Consider the following 18,535-nt stretch of genomic DNA (forward strand, 5'->3'; position numbering starts at 1 on the left):
CATTTTTTCCCTAATGCAGAGTTAAGATGAGCAGGCTTTCTTTTTGCCCATCTTCTTTGCAGATCAAAAACATTCCTTTCTTTTTATTTGAGTGATCAACTTACTAAAGAGTCCAAGATATGTGTTGTGACTGTAGTAAAATTCTTATTCACAAGCCTTTAAGTAGTAATACAGCATGTTGGTTGGCATTATGCAAACCTCAATACATCTCAGAACCACTGTCCAAAGTATATAGCATGTCTGTTCCACATGATACTGATACAAAGGTAATTAATTATATTTCATAAAGCAACATTTCTTAAAGCATTCTGACCACATTATTTCAATTAAAAGCTCCTTTAAATAGTGCTTCTACACTGAAATAGCACAAAGACTTCAGAATATTGTGTTTTAGTGGACTGTATTCCATAGAACACATTTAAGTGACTAAAATGTAAATCTTGGAAAGATGCTTTAAACTCACGGCTTTTTAGAAGTGCATTAATTCCATCTCAGTTTATTTTTGTTCAGACATTTTTGTGTATTAAATACCTGCCATTATTTTGTTAGCAAGTCTCAATCCGCTCTGTGATAATTCGTATCTTCTAAAGTATGCAATGAATATGCAATGTTAAACACTTTTAAGCGCAGGAATTATGATGACATCCTTCAGAAAATATTCTAAGTGTGTGATTTCCAGCCCACTAACCCACAAATAAGTTGTGTACAGGCTCCCGTTGAGAACGAGCTCCCGTGGATCATTGGGTAAACACTGTCTACCCAGTGTAGCTGGGGGAGAGAGACATTTCCATTTTAAAATCAGTTCTGTAAAGAAAATCTTTATGTGGGTGTCTGCACATAAAGTGCTGCTGATCCTAGGTCAGACACTGTGTGTACAGACTGTCACCACAGCCTTTGTTCAAAGAGGAGGAAAATCCCACAGGTGGCCCTGTGAAAGGCTCAGCCTAGCAGAATGCTTTGCAATCTGATCCAGCTGAACACTTAAGTGTGCACTTAGTGTTAAGCTTAAGGGACAGTGTCTGCTTTGCTAAATGATCCAGGATCAAACGCGTGTATTCCTGAAGGAGGTATATAATGTGTGAAAATAAATTGTATGGAAAAGCATGTACAGGTAGCCAGATAGGTAATTAGGGAAGCCGATGATTTCAGTTCAAGGAACGCTTTCATTTACAGTATTTTGTTTCACATTAATCCCTCAGCAGTCTACCACAGTTTATATCTGGCCATGAAATTTTCATCGACATAGTGTCTTCCTTTGAAACTTAGAGATTTACAGTCTCTCAGCCTGATTTATCTCATCTTGATGCTGGTGACAAAAATCCCAGTTTTGCTTTTGAAGGGTGTGATTGACTAGTTAACATTTATTTCAGCCTTGGAGAAGGACATCTTACTTATTTTATAGATAAAGTACACCGAAATGAGATGAAGAGACTTTATCAATGTTGCTCGGTAAGTTAGTGGCCCAAAGACATAGAACTAAGGATTCCTTCCCCTCTCTCCATTGCTTTATGCTCTTTTGATAACACATGTTTGTATTTCCATAGCAATATTATTCTGGCCCATGTTAATGCAATAGTTTTGAAATATGCTTTTCATGTGATGTGCGAAAACATGAAATCTATAGATATGCAGCACACATGGGTAGAAGAATTCATATTACAATGTGTAGCTACAAGCATAATAAATGGAAATTGATGAAAAGGGAATCTTTCTACTGCTGGGATTTTGAAGAATTAGACAAATGTGCATAGCTCAAATAGGGCAGAATATTCTGCTTCTTGTCACAGAAGGAGCGATGAACATGTATCAGAAGAGCAAATCAGCTGCCTCTTGCTAAGTACCCTATGATTTTTCTTGACTGCTGCCGTTTGGGCCCTACCAAGTCCAGTGCTTACGGTGCAAATCAGGGATGCTAGCTCCTTTTTTGTTGTTCTGCCTTTTGAAAGGATATAGTCTTCCTTAGTAAAAACAGGAACTGTAGCAATACAGCGCCATCTCCTCAGAGAAATTTTTATTAATTCATTTGCTTTGCAAGAGGGAGCTAAATCAGTATAATTGTGGATTCTTGGTCCTGCGGGCAGAACAGAATCCCAGAAACATGACATTGTATGCTATTTTCCTCTTATTTTTAAAGACAGACTGCATAGTACAATATTAGGTGAAGCAAATCTTTATAATTCATATGCTTATGCTGGGTGTTTTTAATTACTGTTGTTCATAGAGGTGTTGTTATTTTACTAAAAGTAATATTAGTGTATGATAGGCGTCCTTCCATAAGGCTACATACAGAAAGCTCATTAAAAGACAGCGTTCTGGGGATGATGCTCTATCTAACCAAAATCAGCAGGACATAGGAACTCCGTCCTGTACGATGAATAACAAAAGAAAGGGCAGTTTACATTCTTTGATACATTTCTGCTCGATTAACCCCCAGTGGGATTTTACCCCTCCAGTCACATTCTTTTGTTCCTCTAATCTTCTTTTGTATTTGTTCACTGACCCCAAGCATGTATTTGACTTGTGACCCTATTTCTGTTAATAAAATACAGGCCATCTGACCAGCATTCACACCAATGAACTACAAGGTGATGATTACCTCATTGTAAGTGCCAGGAGCCAGCAGCACACAGCAGTGTAGGGCTGGTGGTTGGGTGGGCTGAGGATAACCAACCAACGCGGCACGAGCAGTTCTGAACCGTGACTTCAAAAGCAAGAAAAAAGACAACAGACTCCTTCAAAATATTCAGTGTTGTCCATGGAAGAACTGTACATCTCCTCACATATTGTTCAGCTGTTGGCTGGTCATATTTAAGGGATTATGGCAAAACGAAAAACAGTCATAGCTACAATGGAGAAATTTTCAGCATCTATATGGGTGGAAGCTTATGAAATCAAGATTACCTTGTTTATGTTTGTGGTTATCAGTAATAATTATATGCCTCATGAAAAAAAAGAAATAACACGTCAACACACACAGGTAATAATTTCAGTATAGTATTTTGAGGGTAAATGAACACTGCAAAGCACAGGTGAACTCTTTCTAAGCAAAATATTATTTGTTTTTAAAGCACTAGCAGAAGCGTTGATTTTTTTCAAGAAGAAAATGCACAGTAATGAACTTATTAATGCTTTCACCAGACCTGTAAACCATGAGGTCTTATGGAAAAGCCCCGTTAATTGTGTGTTACATGAAAAAATCATGCCAAAGCCATTTATCAGATATGTAATCTGTGGCTCTGTTTTGTGACAGGAAGCCATTATTTCCACTGAAAAAACAAATCCGTTAAATTTGAACTATTAGATTACAGCAGGGTTAAGGCTGCTTCTGTGCTGTAGAGTCACATCAGGGTCACGGCTCAGTTCTGGAGATGTACTGCAAGAGCTTCATATCTGATTAAGACAAAAAAACTGACAAAAATGTAATGCAGACTAGCAATATGGAATTATCTGATGCAGTTTGGGGGGATAGGGGCAGGGGGTATAACATCATTCAGTTTATTTGCATATGTTTGTTCTTTCTACTGAAATCAATCTCTTTGAAGGAAGCAAGAAAACTTTAGAAAAAGAAAATATTATTAATGCTGGTAAGAGAACACAGAAGAAAATCTTTAGTAAACATTTCTCTTCCACTGTTGATTATCATTCTGTCTAATGTTTATTTTCATAATTTTCTTTGATCCAAGCACTAATAACAATAAAGTTGACTCTGTTTCTTTGAACTAGCACAACTATGCTACAGCCAAATTTGGAGGAAATTTTTAAGTGGCTTTTTGTTTTACTCCCAAGCCACACAACAGATTTATAGGGTAGATATTTGCAAAGCTCACACCCTCATCTGTTCAGGAATGGCTGTGGCTAACAGTAATCTACCTGCTGTGGGCTTCTGACGGGCTTTGTGGGAAAGGCTATGGGCTGTAAATGTTCAGGCACGTACTAAGCAGTGGTCAAAAGAGCACCCTTGGCTCAGGGCTTTGGGTCATGGTGTTGTGCTATGGAGGTTGCTGAGGCTCATAGGGACAGCCCATCCTCCCTGCACTTCCTTCCCAGCCCTGCAGCAGGCAGGGGCAGGGCAGGGACTGCAGAGGAGCAGGTCCATACTGATTGGGGTCTCTGTATGAGGGGACAGGAAAAGACTTTGCTGATCACGGGTCAGATTTCTCCCCAGTTGTCTTCCATCAGAAATTTGGTACTATAGACTTAGAGAGAATTACGTTCCTAATGTGTTATGCAATTGTAAAATTTGTACTGTGCTATATACCAGCCTTGCTCTGTCAGTTGCAGAAGGAAGCATATCCTGGACCAGCTCCCTGTTTGCTGTTGATTTTCTTTTTTCTTAGTTTTTGGAGGACTAGATACAGAAGCATAGAACATTCCCATGTTCTCTAAGGGTTGCTATTTTTCTCTTTGTGCCACTGCTTAGCCTAGCTGAACAAGAGTGTCCGAACTAAAGATTGATTACCTCTGTGAACAGGTCCAAGTTTCATTCTTAAATCAGCCAGCATGTGGTTGATGACAGGGACAAAGCCAACCCTCATCCCTCCCTAAGCAAATCATCTTACCCTTTACTGTAGTTTGACCAGATTATAATTTCACCATTAAAAATAAATGTCAAAATTTCCCCTGGCTTCAGCTGGAGTTGGGTTTGTCCATCAGCTTCTAAGTGCAGATGGCCTGCTGCATGGCTTGTTTTTAAATCCAGAGGTTGGCATGTGAGTCCAGAAATTGTAAAAATATAAATGAATGCAAATAATGTGAGTTCTGTTACTGCTAAAAGGAATCATTAGAACATGGGCGTGTTTAAGGATAGATCAGGACTAGTCCCTGTGACTGCAGGTGGCTGGCACTTGAGCAAGGCTGAAAACTGAAGTTGTGAATTGTACAGAATGGTTTGGGCTGCACCTTTTCTCCTTTTTAACCTCTTTCTCTCTCTCTTTTTTAACATATTAAAAAAAAAAAAAAAAAAAAAAAAAAAAAAAGTTGTGAACTTCTACATTTTGCCCTGGATGAAATACAGTATTTCTGTCCTACAGGATGGATTCCCCACAAGGTACCCAAGGGCTCCCATGTAAACATGCAAAAGTGCTTCCCTTAACAGAAAGTCATCACAGCTGCACATACAAACAAAAAAGGAAAGGTTGTTCAGTTTCTTTGTTGTTGATCTTGTTTTTTTTTCTTTTCAACTTAGGAAAACAGAAATATCAGAACTGATCTGTACAGTTTGCTTTCACGTAAGTATACCTAAGAATATGGGACTGGAAGAAAACACACTGCTTCCTAAATCGCTGACAACTGTACTGTAGCATAGGTACAAAATGCAGCTGCTCTGTAGGTGTTCCTAGTAACAAAAGTAGGAAACTCAGGGAGTTACAGAATGCCCATTTCTCTGTGGGTAAGAATTCCAAAACGTAGGGTCTTTACATTCTTACACAGTCAGCATGAAATTACAGGAAGGATTTCATAATTTCATCAGCAGGCTTTGAAAGATAGCTGTGCGAGGAGGGAGGAGAGCAGTATTTGAAGGGAAGTGAGCAAATCTCTTTTGTGCTGTTCAACCCAATGTTGTTGTTCACTTTAATACCTTTTAAAATCTTAAAAACAAACAAGAAAACAATACAGCAGTGCTCACTTGCTGGAAAAAGCTCTCACTTTTTCTTTTCATATAAATAAAATATATACCATAAAACCGGGTATATATAAGCAGAGTCCCTTGGACTCTCTAACCTCTGAGACTGCCTGGCTTGCAGGAAAATTCAGAGCTAAGCACAGAACTGTGTGCAGCTTTCTTCCCTCCTCCTTTTTTGAATTAACATTTCTGCATAGGGGTAGACAGAGCAGTACCATCTGCCTGAGCCTGCAGAAGCCTGAAACAGCAGCAAGAGGTACATTGCTTGAAAGCTAAGGAGTTTGTCTATATCATGCTGAAAACTCAACAGGTTACAGCTTAGAATAAGTGAGAATCCACGTAAGAGTAGTGCATGGCATGGCATAACGTGGCACAGCAATGGATCCGCTATTGTTTTAGCTATCTAGATAGATCAATTGATGTAGATATTAAGTGAAGGATTTGAGGTTTTTGTGATTTCATGCTTTATCACTGTTGGCTCGAAAGTGGACCTTTACTGGGTATAAACTTTTTGTGATGCTTGGCAAAGGATGCAGTCGATGTCCTAGGTTACGTACATTACTTCAGAGCTTTAAACAGTCCTCTTAAGAACAGTTCTCTAGAAGGATTCTTGTACTCTTCCCAGCTAGAGACTGAGACATGGCTTGTGCCTCAAGATCATTTTATATAGTCCCACAGTAATTCTTCTTCCTTTATCTCCAGTAATTTTCCTTTGCCAGTTCTGGTCTGTTCCCTTCTGCTCAGCAGGGGGTGTTTTTGTTCTTTTTCTTCATTGCTATTAATTTTCCTATAACACAACTATCTACTATATTTGCATAGCATCCACCATCGAGCTACTAAGACAGTTTTCAAGTACATTAAATCCCACATTTTAAAACAGTAATAAAAGGCTTTTGCTAAATAAATATATAAAGCAGCTCACAGATCATGCAATAAGGAAATCAGATACAGAGCTCAAGTTCCCAGAACTTGGGAGGACAAAGGAGCAGTTTACTAAACAGCCTTTTCCCAACACTCAGAGCTCTGATAATCCTTAGAGGAAATAATAAATCTTTCTCTTTTTTTGCTCTTCCCTGCATTTCTTTTGTTGTTTCTGATTTTTAAAAAATGAGGAGTGTAGGCACTACTTACAAGGCAGCTTCCTTGATGTTTCTGGTAGTCCAACCAAGGGACAAGACTGTGTGAATAGGAAAGGGAGGTGAACAATTCATCCTGTAAAGGAATTAGAAACAAAAGCGGAAATCCTTTGTAAGAAAAAGAGTGGCTGGGATTATAGCTGCATGCTTTCACTAATGACTTTGCAAACATTTAGTCAGAGAGAACCTGGAAATCAAGTTGCACTTTATTTAATATTCAGATAAGGACCATTCACCTGCTGTTAAGCTACAACATCTACAATCATTCTTTGAATACTGATAATTATATGAAGCAGACTCCCCTAGAGGCTGGTAGTCTAGTCTGGATTCACCTGGAATACAAAGATGAATAATATTGCATATTACATGCTCCCAAGTAGTTGCAATTTATAGAAATGTCCATTTATGCTCTTGGAAAGGAAAAAAAAAAAAAAAAAAAAAGTGTATTTCCCTTGGGTTATGTTATACGATGATAAAAATCTATGTGTGGGACTGCTCGGGTTGTAACTCCTAGTGTGCCTGTTGCTGATTAATTAATGAACAAATAAAGCATCATATTTAGCCAGCTATCTCTCTGCAAGACTATAAAAGAGAAAATGTTTATGAAAAAAAAGTGTGCCTTGCCATACGGAAAGGTTAAACAGAGACGTGAAATGAGTTCCAGAAGTGGCACCCGAACAGCTCAGAGTAGATGTGTGCATACATTTTTAAAAGATGAGGAGTGTTAAGAATGTGCTCTGTTAGCTTCCTCCTTCCCTCCTCTTTCTCCCATCAGGTGCCTTGTCCTTGCTCTCCCCTCTCATTTGCTGATGGCTGATAACACCTTATCTCCACCAGGGAAGCAACTGGGAAGTTTGCTCCTTCCTCACTAGGCTGAGGGTATAATTAGAACAACGCACCTGCTCAGCCCTCCAGTGACTCAGTTAGTCTACATCCATGTCAAAATCCATGCTGTGAGGGTAATTTGATCATCTCACTTTTTCATATACTTTATATGAATAAGCCACGAGAACAAGCCTTTGTTGCTTTGGTTCAGTTTAGTGTCACAATTTGTATCAACTCTTTGTTTCTGGAAGAATTTTATCATTTGATCTCATGGTTACACTTTAGTAGGCTTTAGTACATATTTTATTTCCCTCTCCAGAATATAAAATTCCATCTTGTGTCAAAATATTCTTATTAGTATCTATTTATATTTCAGTGATACTTAGAGGCTTCAGCTGAGAGTGGGGTCTTGTTGTACAAGATGATACAGAGACACACAATAAAGGACTGCTGGTCCCAGGAGCCTGGCAAGCTGAGCAAGGGGAGAGATGAAATATCACCACTGTTCTACAGATAAGAAACTAGAGCTGTGAGAATCTGTGCAACTCATTTCTGTGTCACACAGCAATATTGGCTAGGAAGTTCTGTAGAAGTGTCGAAGTCCAGAATCGGTGCATACTAAAGGTGAATATAAACCCTGTTTTCTTGGCAAGCATCAATGTGAGCTCAAATAAGTTACAGGCATGTACACTGGTGTCATCCACACACTGAGCATGCCAAGGCTCCCTTGGTCTCCTCTGTGCCTGTTTCTCCTCCAGCTCCATCCTTCAAAGCAGCAGATACTGCTATTTGATGCTGTCCTCTTAGACTCATAAAAGTTAGTCTACCACTGCTTCTTCTAGCGCTTAACAAAAATTTACCTCTGGCCCTGAGATGCCACAGCGGTGTCAAATCTCTCTGACTGCAGCAGCTTCCAGGCACAGCGGAGAGACACCGAAGGTCCTTGAGTTTCTCCTTCTAATCACCCAAGGAGTAATGCAATTGTTTTGTCCTTGAACATAGCCTGGAATCTCCTGCATTAGAATACTTTTCCTCATTTAATCTGCTCTTCCCAGCAGGCTCTGTAATCCTGAGGAAGCAGAGGGTATTCACTCTAGACCAAGCAGTGGAGAAGTACATTGATGTTCCCTGAAGACAAAACAAACCAAGTGGAAAGTTCACTGTCTTCCTTTCAAAGATGACTGAAGGTAGGAGGGGAGATTGCCAGGAGTGAGGGTGGGGTGGCGGCTGGCAAGGAGCTGCTTGCGGCCTTGAAGGCCATGGAAAATGTTTCCAACACAGCCTGCTGAATTCTGCTTGCAAAACTGTGTGCTAAACTCTTTACCAATGCTAACTGCACTGCTGTAGTGCTGCTTTCTGACTTAAAACCAGTTCAGGCTAATTGTTAAGGATCAGATAACAGGAAAATATTTCTATTTGACAGTCTACTATTTTTCAATTGTTCCTCTGTTACATATCTAAGTAAACATTTGTTCCACTTATCATTTCTGAGCAAAAGACATGAATCATTTGACTAGTAAAACCACAACGACAGCTGTTGCTTATTAGAAACAGTCATCTTGTTCAAGGGCCTGCTATGAAGGGGTTCTTCAGGAAACTGTTTCTGCTTTTAGTGCTTTACAGCGTAATGAAAGCAGAGTTGCAGAAATTAGGGCATTTTTATTTCACTCGTGATTGGCAAAACACACAGGCACACACAAACAGAGCAGTTGTTACAGCTGAGCTACAAGCCTACAAGAAAATGGAAAATACTCATTAAGTGTACCACTAATGCTATAATAGTTATCTTCTTTGCCTTTATATGGTTTTCTACAATATAGGTCAAATAAAGTGGGTCCTGGGGGTTCCTTTGTGATTAGGTTATATCATTTTGGATTTGGGATTTGGTATTGGAAAAATTCTATATGCTAGTTATAAATACCAGATATATACATATATTTTGCCCAGGTCTTAGGAACAAATTAATTCTGGATTTCTAAATACCCCTAAAAGCCAGTCACCGGTGGTGACAACAACACTACTTTCAGATAAAGCTTAAAGGAATATGTGAAATAAGTGAAACTGAGGCAGATGAGATATAAAGATTTTTCTCTTTCTAGGATTCTGCTACAAATGCCTTGTAGAGCATAAGGGCAGATATCTGTTTGTTCCTGTGACTGCATGAAAAAAAAAGTGCATTAAAAAGATGCCCGAACACTTAGGCATTTTTGCAGACAAATCACTGGACTGACAGACCCAGTGTGATGCCTTTATCGTCAGGTTTGAAGGGAGAAGCTAAGGACTAAATGAGCATAGAGGCTGCACTGATCCCAGCAGAGGAGAGGGGAGGGAGGAGGGACACTCAGAGCAATAGAGAAATACTACCAAGCAGTGTGCTCTGCTGGTAAATAGGAGCATTTGTGGCTTTGTGACTGTTGTTTAAATGCATTCCAAAATGCTAAATTCACTTGCAAATATTAAAGAAGAGTGAAAAAAAAAATGAATAAAATAAAACAATGACTGTGGGATTATGGAAAAAGGAAAGCAGGTGAGAGGAATGGTGGAGAGAAGCTTGTAACTGAGGAGGCAAAGCTGAGGTTTATTATGAGTTAGAAATCTGCTAAACTGTCACCAATTCAATAACTGCATTCAGCAAGGCTTCTAAAGATCATATCCTGCCCTTCATTCACCCTCACAGCACTCACTGATGGGAGTCAGCCCTTCGCTGCAGCTGGGTATTTAGAAGTCATTTGTTCTGTGTAACATGCCCGTTCTTACTAATCTTAGTCAAGTAAGTAGTCCATCCTCATGTGTCATCCCACAGAAGTCAAATGTGCTATTAGCATAAGTGATGATTACTTATCCGTGTGAGGTCTTGTGGGGTTGGGTCTTTCAGCATTGGAATACTTGACATGGCAGTCTTTCTATTATAATTTAATAAAATGGGGCCCAATTCAGCTCAGAGGTGCCCTGGGGAATCAGCTGGACTTAAATGGTGCTTAGGCCTTTGACTGGACCTCTGCAAAGCCTGAATTTCATTGAGTGAATACTAATTACTCAGAAGGAGGGTTATTAAATTATAGGCTCAGTTCTTTACTGTTGCTCAGAGCATGGTACCTTTCAAGTGCTTGAGCGAGTTAATGTACTGGACACAGAAGAAGGTTCTGGTGAGACTGCTTTCCTGATAAAGCAACAAGGATTGAAGAAATGTTGTTAATAATTAGAGTATTAATAGATGTTGGCAAGCAAATTTCACTCCATAAAAATACTGTGCAGTAAAACTGGACAGCATATATTTACACCAAAATGGAAATCTCTTGGAGCTATGTAGATGAAAAAGGTCTAACAAAAATTACCGCAAAGGCATTGGAAATCTTGATTTTTATTTTGATGAGCTCTGAATTAAGCCCTCACAGGACCAGCACTCATGGGGACCTCAACACATCATAGGCTTGGGTGATTGGGTGAGGTAGCGGAGTCAGTGAGCAGCTGGGACATGGAGCAGTTCCCCCAGCCAGCTGCCTCGTGTAAGGAGGAATCAATCAGTTCATCTCCAGTGTCACAGGCTAAGCACATGATTTTTAAAGGATTACTTGTATGTCTAACAGCTGATGTTCTCCCTCTTTTTAATTTATATGTGTCTTTTTGTTCTTCACCTGCTTTCTGAGCAGCTACTAGCCTCAGAGTAGCTCTTGTTCTGTCCAAACTTTCAGTCTAAAATCCTGCAGATTCTCAAAAGTGTTTTCATTCTACTTGAATACTATGGGACTTCCTTGTCACCTCTGTGACCATCTCCTTAATTCACAGATCTCTTGATTCTTAAAGTGCAATGGACAAAGGAAAATTCTGTATCACCTTTTCTTAACCAACTAGCTCCTGCATCTGATCTTTGCTGCACACAATCTGCTGTTGTTACAGAGAGTGTGGTTAGTTCTCTCCGTGACTCCAAAAGACTTTAAACAAACCAACAAAACAAAACAGATATTTGAAAATGTCTTCTCTGATAGGAGAAAAAATATTGCTGTTAAATTCAGAGGGTTTGGCACACTAGGCTATGAGTGATATAATGGACCCGTTACAGTATTTGATCTTTATCTTTGCTTGCTATTCCTATTAAAACGATTTGCTGGCTTTATATCTATTTCACTTTCAGCTTCCCAATCAGGTGTCTGGGAAAAATTGTGTTCATTAGTTGTTACATAAATTGTTTGCCAAATCATGCATATTAAAGGAATATATGCAGATCAGTCCTGTAAAATCACACATATAAAATGTATTTTATACAGTGCATCACTTAGACTTATTGAAAGACTAAAATCTGCATACTAAATAGGAGGTATGCCCTTAGTAAATTAATGGAGAATCTTCATTGTCAATGTTAATCAAACAGCACTTTAAAAACTCTTCTTTTATCATTGTCTCAACAGTGTTTTTCTCCTATTAGATTTAAAACCAAGCTCAGGCATTTTTAGAGCTCAGATCCTTTCGTGGACCAATGCCCTCATGGGGCAAGACTAAAGAATGAACCAACTCCAGCCAGCTGTAATCCATATAAAGTCAATTGGACTTTTTTCTTAGTAAAATTAAAAACTTTCCAGAAAAACAAAAACAAAAAACAAGAAACAAAAACAAACCCCTTGCTTAATCAGTTTTTAAAAGATTTCAACATCTTTACATGTCAACCTGCATGCTTAAAACAAGGACTTTTTTTATTTACTAGCTGTCTGAGGACTTGATTTTTCTTCATTTTCCCATTAGCGAGGCAGTTTAGGCAGTAGAATTCCTGTATTCCTCTCACTGGAGTAGCACAGAAAAAAAAAAAATCATTTGATTCCAGCGAATAGTAGTTGATTTCATTATCGTATTAGAGAAAATAAAGATTACAATTCCGAATTACTTTGCCTGCAGTCCACACACTAACCATATAAATGGCAATATGTGGAAAAGTTGACTACATCATAAAAAATTAACTTCCTGCAAGGATTTTCTTGAATTGGTTTCAAAAGAATCCTCCGTTTGGCATCTTTCCTGTACTGAATTTCTGGAGGGTAACTGCATTATGTGCATGTAAAACATGAGAAAGGAAACGTTCACTGAACTCCCTTCTTTCTGTTACCAAATGTGACTGTAGTACGTTGTTTGCGTTTAAAAGAGTTGCCTCAAAGCTAAATTCTGTGAGTATGCGCCTATATGTGCGTGCATTGTAAGATAACTGCTAACGGAAAGTGAAACGCTATTCTCTTTCACTTGCTGCTGAGTGACAAAGGTCGCACTTAATGATAATTTGAATATTCTGCCAACAGCTGATGATATTCTGCCCCTGCCAAACTAACTGACTAAATAAATAAATAAATGCCTCCCTCTCCTAGAGCAAATGCCCTGTAAGTCTATAGAAAACAAATTAGGAATGCGTTATTCTCAATGAAAAAAGTCTCCATGAGAGCTATAATTTTATTTTTTTTTAGTGCACGGAATAACATAAATCAAAAGAAGCAATAGTCTACCTTGTGTTTTGACTACTTTGACCCTCTTCAACCCCTGCCAATTTTTATCTCATTTTTGTTTAACTTTGTACATCAGAGTTTAATTTTAAACCTGGTCCTGAAGACAGTGATGTATAGGGTACATCAAGTATAGCTTAAATTACCCTCTCCCCAGTGATTTGAAGTTGAGGGGAGGGTCCTACTCCGCAGCAGGGTGGGAAAGAGAAATGGTCAGATGTTGCCCTTTGAACCTGGCCACCCTCAGCTACAGAAACGTTTATGCCAGAACATCATTTATTGATTTTATTATATTTTAGGATCTCTTAAAACTGTTGGTGAAATTTGCCGTATATTAATTTTTGACGCATGCATATAAAAACAGAAATACGGGCTGAGCAGAAACTATAAATATAGACAACACTGCCCAATAAACTTAGATCCTTTCACTTACAGGTTTCCATTTCAGCCGATCCCTCCGAGCAGTCTGTCTTTGGAAATAAATGTTACCCCTCTGATAAGCTAACCAATTTGAAGATTAAAGCTGCATTTGAGGATTAAAGTTTTTCTTATTTGATTATTGTTGTGTCTTGTAGCAATAGAAGACAAATATTAATAAAATGTTAAAGTCCAATTCTGCTTGCTTTACCCTTTGAGCATTTTAAACAATGAGCCTGCACAAATTAGGCAGGATTTGGCCCCTACACTCGGCACTGACTGCTCTGTTTTCTCAGTCCACTAAGAGTAAGTCTCCCGTGAAATGTTACATGTACCCGGCCAGCTCACAAACCCACTGCTGCCACAGAAAACTCCCACTGATGGGTAGCTCTGAAAACTCGCCGTCCAATTATATACCACAGAGCTATGTATGTGTTTTTATCGAGGAGAAGAAAAACCACAAGAAGCGCTCTACAGCAGACCACAAAATGGGTTTGGCACCTGTGTCTCCTTGGGGCCAAAGTTTGGGAGCTGTGTTATCGCGGGGCCGGCTGACCCCGGGGAGCGGCGCTGACCTTGTCTTGCATGCAGAAGTCTATCGCTATGGCTCCCCCGAGAGCGCAGCCAGCTGCAAACTGCTGCCATGATTAACCCTTATGTGCTGGAGACGTAACGTCAAGTCATGGTAATAAAGCTTTCACTGCATAACAGATCTCTTGCTTTGTAAATTGTTGCTCTTATCAGCTGCACTCTCGGATGTTATCCCTTTTCTGTGAAGCATGACTGCTGTGTTGCTCACTGGAAAGGCTACTGGATCTATACAGTCTGTGATATTTATTCAATTGCTTTGGAGAGCAGTGCAGAGAATGTGTTTTGTTTAAACTAGAAGTGCAGTGTGTGAAAACAGACGGGAAAAAAAAAAAAAAAAAAAAAAAAAGGGAGAGAGAAATTCTCATACATATAAAGCAATATATTAATTAAAATCCAGAATGCCTCCAGCAGATTTGAATCCAGGAACACCAGATTTGCTATAGCAGACAACTGTGTTGTTTCACCGAGTCCAGACTCCTGTTTGCGGAAGTAATTTACACCCAGTGTTGGTAAAAATGCAAACCTCGAGCCTGTGACATACCTGGACAATTACAGAGATTTGGCTGGAAACAGAGCAGTCAGCACTCACACAACAAACATAAGCTCTGTAAGTCTTATTTTGTCATGCATGTCAAATACAAAACCTAACGCTGTGCTCTCTGGTTTGCAGAGAAGTCGGAGCTGTGAGCATCCATCAGTCTATGATCGCGGTTTGTTGGGCTGAACAGAGCCCAGGCCTCCTCAGCACCATGGAGCCTTCACCTCGGTGTGCTGCCTGCCCTTCAGCCCTACCCTTGCCAACCCTTTGGCCACATCAGGGCTGTGAAGGAAGAGGTGGCCTTAACATAAGCCCAGGGACAACGAGATGTCATCTGCTCCAGTCTGAGAGGAGCAGGGGCCCATCTGTGCAGCCAGCATTGCGAGGGCTCCTGAGCCAGGTCTGCACCGCACCCACTGCTGAGCACTGTAAGAGGATTCGGAACGCTGTGACAGCTCTGCCATCCCCAGGAGCAGCAGCCCTGACACACCAGGAGCAGGTCAGTCACAACGGGAGCGGGCGGTCAGTCAGGCTGCAAGCCTGGAGTTTGTAGTTGTGGTCTTTGGTTGCGCCTAAGTCTTGTTGCCTGTCCTCAAGGAACCAAGGCCTAGGGCTGGCCTTGCTGCTGTGGGTTTTGCTGTTCCCACCAACAGAGAAACACTCTGAGGTGGTGGTGCTCTGCTGATGGGCACCTGGGCCCAACAGCTTGAAATGCCTGGCAGACAGCTCATGTATGGCCTGAGGCAGCCAGGGTTGTGTCAGCAGGGCTGCTCTTGGTGGTACAGAGAACATTTTCCCAGGGTCCGCAGAGGAAAGCACTAGGGCTGGCTGTGCCTTCCCACCTCCCTGTGCTGCCACTGTAACACCAACACATCTGTAGTTAAAAAATGCCATCAGAGCCTGCATGGCACCTGTGTGTGTGTCAGAGGGTTGCAGCTGTGCCCTGCTCTGTACAAGCAGCTCCGACCTGCCCTCCCAGCCCTTTTCCCCACCCACAGGGTACTGCTGCTGCCTGCTGTTTGGTGACTCAAAAACAGCAGAAAGCAATGAGTTTGGTGAAATTATCTTGAGGTTATTTTGTTTCCTCGTGAGGTTTGGGTGTGAATGGAACTTCTAGTGTATTAAGTGCCATTAATATTAAGCCTCTACTGTTAATAGGATTTGCATATGGAAAGGAAGAGGATTGACCTTTAAATTCATTAAATAAAGCAAAATTTTAAAATAATTTTAGTTAAAAGCGTTAGCGCGGTGAAAAATACAAGAACAAATACATAGACATCAGTATCCGGGCTTTTGGTAATGCTAATGAGCAAATTATTACAGGGGAAGATTTGCATCACTGGAATACATGTTCCAGCCTCCATCCTGATGTATGTGATGTGGGGTTATCTGCATAGGGCTTCTCTTTCAGAACACATTTTCCTCATATAAAATAGCCTCCTCTTAACTCCCATTGGGGACTGCCTTATAAATGAGAAAGCGGTCCTCAAGGGATTGGCTTGGCTAAAAAAGCATGTTATTTAAAAACAAGAACAAAAACTTATTAGAATATTAAGCAATGTAATTAGCTTGTTTCTTTCTCTCTTTTTTTTTTTTTTAATCTTAAAAAAAAAAAATGTATAGCCAAGTATTAATTAAACACGTTCACTGGATGTTTGAACTGTGTAAGAATGAGAAACTCTTGCTGCGCTTTAGAGTGATGAGTGCTTCAGTTTCAGATCCTTGCTCTGTTGCTGCAGTCAGGTGCAGCCGCAGTGCAGTGGATAAGGGAGTTCTCCTCTTGTCCCAGGCCCCATTCTGCCCCAGAGGGGCAGTCTGAGCCCAGGGAGGGAACAGACATGTTCCCTTTGCGTGGGAAGGGACATGGGTTGCCTGTACCAGAGCTGGCTAAGTGGTCAAAGTAGTGTTGTCCCCACTGCTAAATGCTGATTTACACGTGCTGAAAGGCTTCCGTTGCCCTCACAGCAAGTGATGCAAAGTATAATTGGATTAGTAACACGGCATCGCTTTTCGGGTCTGGTTAGTGAGAACTGCTGCCTGGTGGCCCCAGATCTCCGGTGTTGGCCGCTCCTTGGGCCTTGACCCACCTGTGGTGCTGCTTCCTTGCACAGTTCCCTGCAGAGTGCTCTGAGGTGTGTGGGCAGAGCTTGCTGCAGGCTCAGGGGAATACTGCTCAGTATTCAGCAGTACTTCCTTACGCAGCAGGGTCCATCTGTTTATGCTGGTCCTGCCCTGCCCTGGGCCCACCTTGGTGGGACGAGGTGGAATTGGTCATGTTCCTCTTCTCAGAGCCCCACTGATGTCATCTGTTGGATGCAGCTCTGAGCATCTGAGGTTGGTGAAATGAAATAAGGTGCGAGCATCCTTTGGTCTGTGGCTCTCTGCCTGTAGAACAATTACTCGTGGTAACCTTACCAACAGTGTATTAAGGGGAAGAAAAAAAAAACCTTCGTTGAAGAATTTAGCGTTGGGATGGAGCTCTGCTTGATATTAGAACAATTACGAAGCAGATGCACCCACTCCAAGCAAAGTGACCTTTTCATCAAGTTACAAAACATTAAAGGTTAAGGGATGTTTGAAAGGAAGTTAATACTTTTAAAACAGTAGGGAAAAAAAATTGCCATTCTTTCAAGACCTGACTGAACCTGTGGGAAACTTCCAGTTGTAATTGAAGTAACTCTTACAATAGAAAGAAGGAAAGTATTTTACGCCGCCTGTTTCATTTTAAAATTGGAAGCGCTTTTTTAGAGAAGGAATGGGATTTGATAACAAGAGCTACCCCACAGAAGAAACCCGCTCTGAAGCTGGTTAATTGCAATTTTTAAGTCACGTTTCTTTCTCTCCATTGTGTACCGATGACACGAGAACAAAGAGAGCGAATCAATACCGGTGTCACACTTGCTCAGTTTTCACCTCCCTCCTGACCCGGCCGTGCCAACCGGGACCCGCCGGTGCTCTACGGTACGGGTGGATCGCGGGGCCGCTGCTGCCCACGTCCCGCCGCGGTACCGGGCGCCAGGGACAGAGCAAGTTCCCTTTGGTGGCGGCTGGACGCCTTTTTCTTTTCTTTAGTATTTTTAAGAGAAACTTGCCTGTCTTAACGTAAACGGTATATGCAAATTAGTAAAATAGCCGCCTAGGGAAGAAGTTTCTACGGAAAGAAAGGAGGGATCTGGCAGGAGAAGCTCCGCTCCGTGCTTTTTCCCACTGCAGGATGTATCTGGTCACAACCAAATCTCCCTGCCGTGAGGTCGTAGATACTCTCAAGGGCACTGCCGCGCTCGCCGGGCAGCGGCGACCCCCGGGTGATGCAGGGAACAGACGAGGATCCCTTTCCTCCCGCCTCTCCCTAGCGCCGGGGGCTGCACGGAGAAGCTCCCCGAGCCGGAGTGGGGCCAACTTCGTGCGTGCGGGCTGCGCTGAGCCCTGTGCGCACAATGGCTGCGGTTGGCACACGGGGGGGGGGCGGGGGGAGTTTCAGGCTCTGTAACTAATTTTCATAAAGGGTTTTCCTGCTGCCCAAGTGAACACATTACGCTACAGTAGCTCTGAATTGTAACGCTCCTTTCCTTCAGAGCAGCGGCTGATTGTTTCTTCAGAGACCCCCAAGTCCTTTCAAGGGGGAAAAAAAGAAGTGATAATTCAGCGGGACGGCACCCTGGCGACAGATCTCAGTGCACCGTCCCCAAAAAGTGCTGCTGTGGGCGCGGAGGCGGCGGGCGGGGCGGCCCGGACCGGGCGGGGCCGAATGGGGCAGCCCCGACCCCCCCCGGCTTCGCGGGCGGCATCAGCCACGGCTCTCCACGGGCCACCCGACTTCAGCTCCGGCCGCAGCGGCTTCGGGTCGGGCTCCGGCCCCGCCGGTGCCGGGGAAAGGCTGCGAGAAGGGCCGGGCCGCGCTGCCCTGCTCCGCTGCGCGGTTCTC

General features: G+C 41.8%; 1 protein-coding gene across 2 annotated transcripts in view; it reads left to right on the top strand.

Annotated features, from left to right (window-relative positions):
* Positions 1–8,078: 8,078 nt before the first annotated feature.
* TSHZ3 (teashirt zinc finger homeobox 3) overlaps positions 8,079–18,535 on the top strand; it is a 74,579-nt gene continuing 64,122 nt past the window's right edge. The window contains exons 1-3 of one of the 2 annotated variants that reach the window (XM_072346827.1): positions 8,079–8,208; positions 8,640–8,771; positions 14,743–15,109. The gene's annotated coding sequence lies outside the window, so the exon portion shown is untranslated. The remainder of the gene's footprint in view (positions 8,209–8,639; positions 8,772–14,742; positions 15,110–18,535) is intronic. The other variant, XM_072346828.1, reaches the window with a different exon arrangement.

This window comes from Excalfactoria chinensis, chromosome 11, assembly GCF_039878825.1.
Source record: "Excalfactoria chinensis isolate bCotChi1 chromosome 11, bCotChi1.hap2, whole genome shotgun sequence".
Taxonomy (NCBI): domain Eukaryota; kingdom Metazoa; phylum Chordata; class Aves; order Galliformes; family Phasianidae; genus Excalfactoria; species Excalfactoria chinensis.